The sequence below is a fragment of the Salvelinus sp. IW2-2015 genome, linkage group LG31 (assembly GCF_002910315.2).
Source record: "Salvelinus sp. IW2-2015 linkage group LG31, ASM291031v2, whole genome shotgun sequence".
Taxonomy (NCBI): Eukaryota; Metazoa; Chordata; class Actinopteri; order Salmoniformes; family Salmonidae; genus Salvelinus; species Salvelinus sp. IW2-2015.
This window is the reverse complement of record NC_036870.1, coordinates 12960280-12974442: the sequence shown is the minus strand read 5'-3', so window position 1 is coordinate 12974442 and position 14163 is coordinate 12960280. Positions and strand designations below refer to the sequence as shown.

At 41.4% G+C, this 14163-nt stretch overlaps 2 protein-coding genes across 2 annotated transcripts in view; one reads left to right on the top strand and one right to left on the bottom strand.

Annotated features, from left to right (window-relative positions):
* LOC111956180 (teashirt homolog 1-like) overlaps positions 1-14163 on the top strand; it is a 445767-nt gene that overhangs the window by 107821 nt on the left and 323783 nt on the right. The window lies entirely within an intron of this gene.
* LOC111955729 (zinc finger protein 516) overlaps positions 1-14163 on the bottom strand; it is a 98507-nt gene that overhangs the window by 1026 nt on the left and 83318 nt on the right. The window lies entirely within an intron of this gene.

Here is a 14163-nt window from a genome sequence, read left to right as displayed (position 1 = left end):
AGGTTGGGGACCATTCCATCATGATAGGACAATACATTTTTATGAACTATATTTATTTTAAAATGTATATCCCATAACTGCACAAAATTGAATGCTTTCTGTCACAACTCCTGCTCGCAGACACACATTGCATTGGCAACCATTTTCCTTTTTCACTCCCTTAACTTCACACTTTTCCCAACACAAAAACACACTCCCCACCTTCCATCACAATACACCCGCACATACCTACATACTGTGCCTTCTACAGTATGCCCTCTTTTTGCTGTGTTTTTATCCGTACCATGTTGATTCCTACATAATTTCAGGCTTTTGAGTACTTTTGTGTTCCAGTTCCTTATATTTGAACTATTATTTCAATAATTATTCTATCTTTCAATAACCCCTCCTGTCTCAGCCTCCAGTATTTATGCTGCAGTAGTTTATGTGTCGGGGGGCTAGGGTCAGTCTGTTATATCTGGAGTATTTCTCCTGTCTTATCCGGAGTCCTGTGTGAATTTAAGTATGCTCTCTCTAATTATCTCTCTCTTTTTCTCTCTTTCTTTCTCTCTCTCGGAGGACCTGAGCCCTTGCACCATGCTTCAGGACTAACTGGCCTGATGACTCCTTGCTGTCCCCAGTCCACCTGGCCGTGCTGCTGCTCCAGTTTCAACTGTTCTGCCTGCGGCTATGGAACCCTGACCTGTTCACCGGACGTGCTACCTGTCCCAGACCTGCTGTTTTCAACTCTCTAGAGACAGCAGGAGTGTTAGTGTTATGCTGGTGAATGAGGACCCAAAAGCGACTTAATAGAAACAGAGTCTTTATTCCAGTCTAAAACAAACAATGATACTCCTGGATAATATCCTAGGTAAATCCAAAACAGGAAACTGAAATCCTCTCGTCAGTAGAGAGGAACGACTGGAGACGCGACCACAGACTGCAGGTCGCTTCAGGAAGGCACAGGCCGTAGCTGACATAGACACCTGCTCACACGCAGCATCTGAAGAAGGCAAAAACACGACAGGGCGGAACAAGGACACAGAACAGCAAACATCAAACAAGAATCCGACAAGGACAGAAGCGGAAAACAGAGGGAGAAATAGGGACTCTAATCAGAGGGCAAAATAGGGGACAGGTGTGAAAGAGTAAATTAGGGTGGTTAGGAGAATGAGAAACAGCTGGGAGCAGGAACGGAACGATAGAGAGAGAGAGCGAGAGAGGGAGAGAGGGAGGGGAGAGAGAGGGATAGAAAGAGGGAAAGAACCTAATAAGACCAGCAGAGGGAAGCACAGGGACAAGACATGATGATCAAAGACAAACATGACAAGTTAGAGATACTCTGAATGATCGGCTATGAAAAGCCAACTGACATTTACTCCTGAGGTGCTGAGAGGTTGCACCCTCGACAACTACTGTGATTATTATTATTTGACCCTGCTTGGTATCTAGAACATCTTGGCCATGTTCTGTTATAATCTCCACCCGGCACAGCCAGAAGAGGACTGGCCACCCCTCATAGCCTGGTTCCTCTCTAGGTTTCTTCCTAGGTTCTGGCCTTTCTAGGGAGTTTTTCCCTAGCCACCGTGCTTCTACACCTGCATTGCTTGCTGTTTGGGGTTTTAGGCTGGGTTTCTGTACAGCACTTTGTGACATCAGCTGATGTAATAAGGGCTTTATAAATACATTTGATTGATTGATATAAACAGAAAGTCAACTACTAATTATTTGACAACATTCCCTATCTTGAATGTATTACTTTATTTGATTGTTTTCCTTTTTTTATTACAAACCCTACCTTGGATAGTATTTGATGTTACATCTATGAAAACTACATTTAGAATAGCCATGGTAGTCTTGGTGTCTCGGAACAATTGGGTATTTCCTTCGGGAACTGATCATTCATGCCTATTTTCGTGCTAGCTAGTCTTTTACCCAGGCTTTTAACCATTATTTTATCTTTAAAGAATGCACATTTGGCAACGATTGGGCACTCATATCTCATCTCCTCTCTGTCTGAAACAGTGTACACGTTTGAGTTTGATTTTGTCAACAGTACCGCTTGGGATCTGTAGTGCTTCAAGAAATGATTCCTTCACCACACTTCCAGGATCTTCACCCTCATTTTCTTTTGATACCAGTAAGTACCAGATTTTCTCTCATAGATCAAGTCTGTATTTCATGTAAGGCTTGTCTCAGAATTGTTTTTCCTTTTTAAGCTACCTTTAAGCTTGTTTGTTTCTTTCTATATTGTCGCAGCTTTTTCGTCACTCATCCCGAGGCTCGCCTTCAACTCCTTTACATCTTTACTAACTAGTTCAAGTATGCCCACTTTATCATTAATCGACCTTAGCAAGTCGGTTTCTACACGTACCGTTCCTGGTGGTGAAAAGCATGAATCGCCTGTGTCCGTCGGAGTCTCGTTTTCTTTTGGGGATTGGTACTCCATGCTTACTCTCCGACATGTTTGGGTGTTGATTGTATTGGTGATATTGGCCGATCAATTTCTCTAGCCTTATCATTTGTTTTGCGTTGTTATCCAGATTAAAGGTTATTGCCCACGAGTATGTGGAGTGAAGTGCTCATATTTAGTCAAACTTACAGATATTGAATATTACCTTTTTGTCTTGAGGCATTCTGTACTGCTGTGTTCAGTCCGCCATGACAGCTCTCTAGGGTTCTCTTGCATAGTTCGTTTTGCATACTAAGTCTTGAGTAAGTCGTTTTGTTTCGGTATGCTGCATTGAAAGTGGCTAATATTGTGTTGTTTCGATCACAATTCCCACAGTAAAAGGAAACATTGATAGTGTTAATTAACTAAGGGGGAAAACTCTATAAAGTAAAGTTATATCTCCTGCTTCTCTGTGTGGGCTGATATTTCTTCTGCACAGCATACCCGGGGGGCGCAGCTTAGAGGGAACATTGATGTGCGCAATACTAAAATGGCCTGGAGCATTTAATATTCAATGCTTATCTGTAGGACTTATTCAAAAATGTTCACGAATGGCTGCAAAAATACATAGCCTCATATAAATCATTTTCAAAGTCACAAGTAGGCATATCAGACACTGGCAAACTTGGGAAGAAGTGAAATAATAAAATACTGTAAGTGTGAGGAATACATTTATTTTAGCCCTTTGTTAAGAATGAGAATTGTTCAACTGAACAGAATAAATAAAGACAAGATTACATCAATCTGCTCCTACACCCTAATCAATCTTTTTTAAATTTATATTCATTGTCCCCCCTCGAGAATCAAATTGACACTTTTGGGCTCACAATCTGCTTGACAAAATAGATTTTCATCTTTACAAATCAGGTCACCCTACCAAACTTCCCTGCTAAAACCGACTAGGTCTGTCTGCTGCCTTTTCATTGTCACAGGCTACATGCCAATCACCAGAGGGGACTAATTCAAGTAATTAAATCGATTTTAGTACATGCTGTCAAAAGACTGCATTCTGCAATAGGGACAGGAGTAACAGCAACCTATTTTTGTTGACAACATTCTACACAAAACAGTGCTACCATGCTGTTCTTTTTACGGTTTTATAAACTTAGCGGAGAACGCTCTCTCTCTCTCCATTCATCTCCACTCTAATCTTGAGGGGCGTTTCTTTAAAATGTGCATACAATCCCCTTGATCCCTTACATAACTAGACCAATCATATGCTTCAGTGTGCAGCGGTTCATAGTGCTGTGGCAAGACGGGACAACAATAGAGGTTCTGCATGTGATGTTAAATTGCAGTCCCAGATGCTACAATTTCAAAACCATTTTGAGCACAGTTGAAAAGTTAACCACTATACAATGGACTTAAAAGCAGTCCTTTTCAATGCGTGAGATATAAGAGGTGTGTCTCARGGCCAGTGTGAGAGTTGGCAGCTCTGTAAACTTATATTTTGGTTGTGTGGTGCAATTTGTCTACAAGCAAAAAAATAATTAATAATGGAAGGTTTTGAACGCAAGACTAGCTGTGTTACAAGTGTTACCAGTTTGAAGTTTGTACTAAGAGTTTTTGAAATTCACCACGTACTTGTGAAAATAGCACCAAAGTGATAAACTGTAACAGAGCTGAGATATACAGTAGTTCAAAGTGTAGCATTGTAGGTGAAATCAGTTATTGACACAGACATGATGGTGTAACAGGAAGATCAGAATGAGGTAAACTATGAGGTTGGGAGTTCAAATCCCAGATGAGGATATGTTGAATAATACAGTAATTACTGTACAATGTAATTATTTATGTCAAATTTGTACATTGAAAACATTGTATGTTAACAGCACTGTGTGTGTGGGTGTACCTAACCTTGCAAACAAAGAGCTGTGAATGGATCAGTGGTTCACCAATCAGGGCCTTGATTGGCTTGGCAACAGTAACAAGGGGTGTGTAAAGAAACATCATTTTTAGGGTCTTTAGGGACATCCCTGGAACAAGCTCGGAACTAGACAAAATCTTCAAGAGGACAATGACAGAAAGTCCTATGTTTTAAACGCCATTGGACACATGAATGTTCTTGCAGCATTCCCATGAAACGTGCCTAGAACATTCATCTATTTTATTCTCAGAACATGGCAGCCATGTTCTGTGTTTGTTTGGTGTGATGTTGATGAAATAMTATCCTAACCCTCAAAAAACCAAACTAATCTTGCAATGAAAAGTGTCTAGAACATGAATATTGATTATTCGGAGAACATTGTAACCACGTTCTGGGTAAGTTCTGTTTGACATTAAGGGAATGGTCTCTTGAAAACAGTCCTTGCACATCACTGGAACGTTCCTATGAATACTTTAGTTAAAAATCGAATGAGACACCTAAGGGAACGTTCTCTAAAGTTGTGGGAATGGTTGTTGTTAGCTGCGGAGGTTGTAAACTAATCCACCTAATTCGATCAAAGTGGCACTGTGGAGAAACATGTTTCAAAAGCAATCAAATTGGATTTTCGCTTTATTCTAACTAGAGATTTAGGTCTGGGTTGCTTTTAAGCACCTTGTGAGAAATGTATTCGTAGATTGACAGATTTGAATCTCTCTCTAAATAATACAAAAAGCTAACTTTGGAGAAAACAATTATTGAAATGCTGACAGTTCTCTTTTTTCCTCATTGAAATTGCTTCTTAAAATTTTCATTTCTGTTTAAATTTTCTTATTGCCTCTGTCAAAGTCCCTTCTGGCCACCCCTCTATCCAGATTTATGGTTTTTGGAAGTGGAGCGCCTCCCAGACAAGTGCCTGTCAATGTAGATTCAAAGTGCCAGCTAAGAATCTCTCTCTCTCTCTCTCTCTCTCTCTCTCTCTCTCTCGTCTCTTTGCGCGGCGCCTTGCCGTGCGGGATCTGGTCTCTCTTCGTCTTCTTCGCTCTTCTCTCGTCTCGTCTCGCTCTCTCTCGCTTCTCTCTCTCTCTCTCGCTTCTCTCTCGCTCTCTCGTCGGCTCTCTCTCGCTCTTCTCTCGCCTCTCTGCCTCTCTTCTCGCTCTCTCTCGCTCTCCGCTCTCGCTCTCGTCCGCTCTCTCTCGCTCGTCTCTCGCTCTCTCGTCGTCTCTCTCGCTCTCTCTCGCTCTCTCTCGCTCTCTCTCGCTCTCTCGCTCTCTCTCGCTCTCTCTCGCTCGCTCTCTCTCTCTCTCTCGCTCTCTACACATGCCCATGGGTTGTTGATGTATCTGTGCTTGGACAGTTGTCAATCTGCCAAATTTGCATATGCAGTCTCAGCAGCCCCTCACTGATCTAAGGTGTGTTTGTGCATTGAGAAGGGAGGGGGTTATGAAGACAGAGATTTGCAACACTTTCCAAACTGCCTCTTAAAAAAATGACTCTCTTTCGCGCTCTCCCACTTTTCTTCAAAGCGTCAGACCAAAGTATGGAAGAGCCTTCCTGACGCACACTTCAAAACAAAAACAACGAGCAGAACATTTAACGCACCTCTTAAATTCCTCAAATCGTATGTCTGTGTTCAAAAAGAGGCAACTGGGGGATAGGGAAACATCAGTAAAAATATTTGAAAGCAACCCCCGCCCAAAATACCCAAACCACTACCACTCTTTGCCTTTCCTAATCTTTACTGCCTAATACAGAGCGGAACTTAAAAACAAACACGCTTGAATTCAAAGAGCATCTTATTTTTTGCACAGCGTGCATTCAACAGACTGACACAGGGGCTTATGGGTTGGTTATGGGAGTAGTAGTGCAGACTAAAGTATTTATGACACACTATCACAGTTTCCTCTCAAGGGAAAAGTAGGTTTGATTATTGTTGGGTAAATTAATTATTTTTGTATTGATCCTTTATTTAGCCAATTGAGTCCCACTGAGATAGGAATCTATTTGGAATTTTATTTAAAATAAAAACATTTGCCAGGTTCCCACTGGGAGAACACATGCATTTCGTAATACACTGTTCAGATTGATCCTTTCAAGCCATAGACATAATGGTCTAGCCATTATCTATTACGAGTCATAACTCATTACCAATACCTCAGGTCTCACTCCCCTGTCATTACATAAACAGTCACTGAGTCATACCTCTAACTACACAATATACACGTTCATAAACATCCACAGTACCAAACATTGTGTTTAGCTTCGACGCCTAATTGACTCGTTCAAGCAGGTTAAAGTTACTTGCAGAGGGAGAGATGGGGGGGAAAGGAAAATACATAGAAGAGTTAAAAAGTGGGAGGAGGGAAGAGAAAGGCGAGATGAAGCAAGAAAACAGAATGAGAGAAACAAAGGCTTAAGGTAGTGGAGAAGGAAACAATAGAGGGAGAGAATGACAGTGAAAGAGAGAACCACATCAAATGGTATTCATCACATGCTTCATAAACAACAGGTGTAAACTTAACAGTGAAATGCTTACTTACGGGCCTTTCCCAAGAGAAAGAAAATTGAGAGAAATAATAAAAAAGTAAAACACATAATATTAAAAGTAATAATATATACACAATAAATAACGATAACTTAGCTATATACACGGGGTACCAGTTGTCACGCCCTGACCTTAGAGAGCCTTTTTTATGTCTCTTTTTGGTTTGGTCAGGGTGTGAGTTGGGTGGGCATTCTATGTCCTTTACTTCTATGATTTTGTGTTTCTATGTTTTGGCCGGGTATGGTTCTCAATCAGGGACAGCTGTCTATCGTTGTCTCTGATTGGGAACCATAGTTAGGTAGCCTCATCCCACCTGTGTTTTGTGGGTAGTTGTTTTCTGTTGTGTGTCTGCACCAGCCAGAACTGTTTCGGTCGTTCTCTTTGTTATTTTAGTTATTTTAGTGTTCATTAAATAAATATGGACACGTACCACGCTGCACCATGGTCCTCTCCTTCCAACAGCCGTTACAGTACATTACCCATCCTGACAACCGGGCTATCAATTTAGTGGGTGGATAAATACACTGTACACCACAGAGTACATTAAATATTTGCATAGGTACAGTGTAATTACTAGGTGTTACACAGGATTTGGTTTGTTATAATGAAGTTTATCTTGAGGGGTAGTTACAGTACTTGTAATTATAGTGTACCTACAAAGTAAGATACACATCCGGACAGTCTCTATGGGGGTGCCACAGGGTTCAATTCCCGGACCGACTCTTTTCTCAGTATATATCATTGATGTCGCTCTTGCTTCTGGTGATTCTCTGATCCAACTTTACGCAGACAACACCATTCTGTATACTTCTGGCCCTACTTTGGACACTGTGTTAACAAACCTCCAGATGAGCTTCAATGCCATACAACACTCCTCCCGACTAGCATCACTACTCTGGACGGCTCTGACTTAGAATATGTGGACAACTGCAAATACCTAGGTGTCTGGTTAGACTGTAAACTCTCCTTCCAGACTCACATTAACTTCTCTAGGGTATGTGGGATGGTAGCGTCCCACCTCGTCAACAGCCAGTGAAACTGCAGGGCGCCAAATTCAAAACAACAGAAATCCCATAATTAAAATTCCTCAGACATTCATGTGTTTTATATCATTTTAGGTAATCTTGTTGTTAATCCCACCAATGTGTCCGATTTCAAATATGCTTTTCAGCGAAAGCACTACAAACGATTATGTTAGGTCACCACAAAACCACAATAAGCACAGCCATTTTTCCAGCGAAAGATAGCTTTCACAAAAAGCAGAAATAGAGCTAAAATTAATCACTAACCTTTGAGTATCTTCATCAGATGACACTCATAGGACTTCATGTTACACAATAAATGCATGTTTTGTTTGATAAAGTTTATATTTATATCAAAAAATCTGAGTTTACATTGGCGCGTTACATTCACTAGTTCCAAAAACATCAAGTGATTTTGCATAGCCACATCGTTTCAACAGAAATACTAATCATAAATGTAGATGATAATACAAGTTAAACACATGGAATTATAGATATACCTCTCCTTAATGCAACCGCTGTGTCAGATWAAAAAAAAAACGTTACGGAAAAATAAACCATACAATAATCTGAAACGGAGCTCAGAAGAATAGCCAAATTAGCCGCCATGTTGGACTCAACAGAAACCAGAAAACACATGATAAATGTTTCCTTACCTTTGATGAACTTCATCAGAATGCAGTCCAGGAATCCCAGGTCCACAATAAATGCTTGATTTGTTCGATAATGTCCGTTATTTATGTCCAATTAGCTACTTTGGAATTGTTTACCAAACGCGCTAACCAAAGTCACAAAGAGCGTCCACTATAACGTGACGAAATGTCCAAAAGTTCCGTAACAGTCAGTAGAAACATGTCAAACGATGTACTGAATCAATCTTTAGAATGTTGTTAACATCTTGAATAACGTTCCAACCGGAGAATTACATTGACTTCAGTTGACCGATGGAACGGAGCTCCCTCTCACGTGAACGCGCCAGTTCAATGCGTGGGCACCTCATGGCAGTGATTACTCATTCCTGTCTCCTTCGGCCCCCCTTCACATTAGAGTCATCAGACAAAGTTCTATTGATTGTTGACATCTAGTGGAATCTGTAGGAAGTGAAAACTCATCCATAACTCGCTGTAATTTCAATGAGAGCTTGGTTGAAAATCTTTCTACCCCAGAAAAAATCCAAACAGAAAGTGGAACTTCTCAGGTTTTTGCCTACCATATGAGTTATGTTATACTCACAGACATAATTCAAACAGTTTTAGAAACTTCAGAGTGTTGTCTATCCAATACTAATAATATTATGCATATATTAGCAACTATGACATAGGAGCAGGCCGTTTACTCTGGGCACCTCTGTGCACCTTTCATCCAAGCTACTCAATACTGCCCCTTCAGCCATAAGAAGTTAAAGCACTCCGTACCAGTGATAGTGGTCCAAAGCCACTGCTCCTGTATTGCAGGAAGTGCTCTGTGCAATCATCTGGTTGCCCTTTACCAGACAGCGCACTACTCTCAACTAAACATTCCTGCTTGCACCACCAGTTCACAGCTGCACAGACACAGAACAGCGTTGGCACAAGCCAAGAACACTTGTAAGTCTATCAATATCCATAAAAAAATGCACCTGAAAAGTATTCAGCCTATGTAACAGTAAATCCTTGTTAATTAGGGTGTGAAACCAGGTCCGGTTGATGGGATAGAGTTCTGTAAACCTACTAACTCGTGTGCTGATGGAATAAGGTAAGTTGGAGGTTCCTAGAATGGAAACATTTTAGAAAACATTTTCTTGTGATTGTATCCAGATGATAAGCCTAAACAGTGGCGTCTTTACGATGTAATGACAAATGTTTGGGACAAAGACTGGGGGGAAATATATCATCTGTATATTTTAATTCATTTTATTTGAACTTTTGGGCTTGTGCTGTTTCTGGAAAAGTTACATGAGTCTTTGTCATAGTAATCTCTCCAACCTGATGTCAAGGTTTTAAAATGTTTTGCAGAAGTTCTCTCTACAAAGCACTCTATGGATACATGCCTGACATGGACCTTCTCCGCGTCTCAGAAACGTATGCTAACTTTTCTCCACTTACTGCCCCTCTTGTGACAACAATGGAAATGTCAGCTGACATGCCCCTGGTTGAGTCCGCCTTTGGGCCAGTGCAAGCCGTCAGTGTTCTGTCCTATCAGCTTCCACAGCCAAAGACCCGTGAAATTGTGAAGATTGCCGATGCCCCTTCTCCACCAATACTTCCATTAGATGGCTACAGGCTTCAGTCTTCCCAGTGTGCTTACGTCCTTAGCCATCAGGAGCAGTTCCACCTCAAGGCATTAGAGACAACCTACGAGATGTCACACAAAGTCCAGGTTGCTACAAGGGAGCAGAGCAGCAGCCCGGAATGGCATCAGCTCAGGAAAATCTRGTTTCCGAGAGGTTTGCCATGTCCGGGGAGAGACCTCAGCTGACCACCTGGCTGAGCAGATGTTCAAGGGCTCTGGTATGCAGACCATGGAGATGAAGAGGGGGCTAGCCATGGAGCCAGTGGCTGTACAGGACTACTGCACACTGAAGAATGTTAACTTCTTTCCGTGTGGCTTCGTAGTGCACCCAGATGCTCCGTGGTTAGGATCCTCTCCAGATGGAATCATATTTGATCCCAGTGTAAGACCACACTTTGGACTCTTAGAGGTCAAGTGCCCAAATGTACCAAGTTATGTTGACTGCCCTTACCTGACGATACAGAATGGAGAGCTGAAGTTGAAGAGATCTCATGCTTACTACTGGCAGGTGCAAGGTCAAATCCTTCTCACAGGTTGTAGCTGGTGTGACTTTGTCATCTGTGCACAGYAGGACATCCTAGTTGAAAGGATWTATAAAGATCTACAMGTTTCAAAAACTATAAGAGAGAAGGTTGACCACTTGTATTTTTACTACTACTTGCAGAAGTGTCTCTCACACCTGAATGGACCCCCTGCATGGGTGCCAAGTTTAGTGGTTTTATGAAAAATAAGTATTGATGTTCTTGTGAAGAAATCTACAGTAGAATAGATTTGTTTAAAAAAATGTATTTCAGCAAATGTTCAACAGTTCAGTTAATCAATTACACATCTCCAACATTGTATTCAATCTTGCATTCTGGCTATTTTGTGTTTACTTGATTTCTTTCCCCCACCCCTGTTACTCATTGCCTAATTAAAGCCAATACAAGCTCCACACAAACTGATATTCACTACAACACAAATGATTGATACATGTCGTAGATAAACAAATTATTTTGCTGCTAGCAAATAAACACGTGTACATTTACACTGGCTTGGCCCATGCTCTGGACCGGATCAGAGACAGCGCAGTCCATAGGCAGGGCACCTTGTTCTTCATCCCCCTCAGTCGGATCAGGAGGTTTCAGTCTTCTTTCCCAAACACCAGGTATCTTTTGAATGTGCCAGTTCCACGTGAAGACAGTAGGAACAACACCTCTTTTTAGGTATTGTCGCCCCCCAATTTTTCCCTCAACAAAGTCGGATCAGAGACGGCACAGTCCACAATGATTATCCACAACAGTGGAATTTACGGTTCGCCTTCATGATAAAAGTCCCTATTGGAAACAACAGGGTGTTTTCTATGTTGGGTTAGTTATATAAATCTTAGGTGTTAGCATGGACTTACAGCTAGCTGCATAACACAATAACCAGCTAGCTATAGGCCTAAACTATATAAAATAAAATAAAACATGATAAGGATAACTATACTGAATAAAAATATAAACGCAACATGCTACAAGTTCAATGATTTTACTGAGTTACAGTTCATATTAGGAAATCAGTAAATTAAAATAAATTCATTAGACCCTAATATAAGGATTTCACATGACTGGGCAGGGGAGCAGCATTGGTGGGCCTAGGAGGGAGGAGAAGGAGAAATGCTCACTAACAAGGATGTAAACAAATTTGTGCACCACATTTTTGAGAAATAAGCTTTTTGTGCATGTGGAACATTTCTGGGATCTTTAATTTCAGCTCATGAAACATGAGGGACCAACACTTTACATGTTGCGTTTATATTTTTGTTCAGTACGGTATTGGGTAACATAGTGTCTCTAATGCTAAATTGTCGTACATTCTTCTCTACCACAGGTTTCCACAAGGTCTAAGACTCTAAGATGGGAAAATGCTTACAAGAAAGAAACATATGATGACAGAGTCAGTTGTTGATTTCCATTGTTACTTGTAAAGTTAAAAACCTGTTTTTCTAAGTTAGCTACTGTATCTAGGCTAATCACCATCCTATAGGCTATAGATTTGTGTCACCACTAGAGTAGTCATTTTTATGTTATCTTTGTTTAATCAAATTATGAATCCTTATTATTTTGTATAAAATGAAAGGTATTTTTAGATGTTGCAATAAAGTTGACTAAAGTAGTAGCTCAACTGTTGTTTGTAGGTATTTTCACTTCAATTTTCATTTTCACTTCACTAATGAGTATTAGGCCCAAGTAAGTATATAGAAATGGCTCAATCCTGTGTAACACATAAGAAAACTAAATAAACGTCCTCTCACTTGCAACTGCATTTATTTATAGCAAACTTAACATGTGTAAATATTTGTATGAACATAACTAGGTTCAACAACTGAGACATAAACTGAACAAGTTCCACAGACATGTGACTAACAGAAATGGAATAATGTGTCCCTGAACAAAGGGGGGGGAGTCAAAATCAAAAGTAACAGTCAGTATCTGGTGTGGCCACCAGCTGCATTAAGTGTTGCAGTGCATCTCCTCCTCATGGACTGCACCAGATTTGCCAGTTCTTGCTGTGAGATGCTGCCCCACTCTTCCACCAAGGCACCTGCAAGTACCCGGACATTTCTGGGGGGATTGGCCCTAGCCCTCACCCTCCGATCCAACAGCTCCCAGACGTGCTCAATGGGATTGAGATCCGGGCTCTTCACTGGCCATGGCAGAACACTGACATTCCTGTCTTGCAGGAAATCATGTACAGAACAAGCAGTATGGCTGGTGGCATTGTCATGCTGGAGGGTCATGTCAGAATGAGCTTGCAGGAAGGGTACCACATGAGGGAGGAGGATGTCTTCCCTGTAATGCACAGCATTGAGATTGCCTGCAACAAGCTCAGTCCGATGATGCTGTGACACACCGCCCCAGACCATGACAGACCCTCCACCTCCAAATCAATCCCGCTCCAGAGTACAGGCCTCGGTGTAACACTCATTCCTTCAACAATAAATGTGAATCCGACCATCACTCCCGGTGAGACAAAACCGCGACTCATCAGTGAAGAGCACTTTTTGCCAGTCCTGTCTGGTCCAGCGACGGTGGGTTTGTGCCCATAGGTGACGTTGTTGCCAGTGTTGTCTGGTGAGGATCTGCCTTACAACTGGCCTACAAGCCCTCAGTCCAGCCTCTCTCAGCCTATTACAGTCTGAGCACTGATGGAGGGATTGTGCGTTCCTGGTGTAACTCGGGCTGTTGTTGTTGCCATCATGTACCTGTCCCGCAGGTGTGATGTTCGGATGTACTGATCCTGTGCAGGTGTTACACGTGGTCTGCCACTGCAAGGACCATCAGCTGTCCGTCCTGTCTCCCTGTAGCGCTGTCTTAGGCGTCTCACAGTACGGACATGATCACATCGGCAGTCCTTATGCCTCCTTGCACCATGCCTAAGGCATGTTCACGCAGATGAGCAGGGACCCTGGACATCTTTCTTCTTGTGTTTTTCAGAGTCAGTAGAAAGGCCTCTTTAGTGTCCTAAGTTTTCATAACTGTGACCTTAATTGCCTACCATCTGTAAGCTGTTAGTGTCTTAAAGACCGTTCCACAGGTGCATGTTCATTAATTGGTTGTTTCATTTAACAAGCATGGGAAAGAGTGTTTCAACCCTTTACAATGAAGATCTGTGAAGTTATTTTGATTTTTGCGAATTATCTTTGAAAGACATGGTCCTGAAAAAGGGGCGTTTCTTTTTTTGCTGAGTTTAGTAACTAAATTGTATTTATGCAGATATTACATGTACTCTGTTACTGTATGTAATACAGTTTTCATTTCCCACTTGGATGGCGCTTTCAGAAGCTGAAGATTAGATTGTCAAGATGTGTAATGTACTTTGTAGGTACACTATAATTAAAAGTAAGTACCCATCAAAATCAGTGGCGGTCAGTGCCATTTAAGATGAGGGAGGATGATTCTTTTTTTCATGAGCATGGCCTTATTTCTATTACAGGATGACTGTCATTCATATTCCATTCACTCAGGTCAATGTAACAGGGATAGGTTTAGGCTACTGCATGATA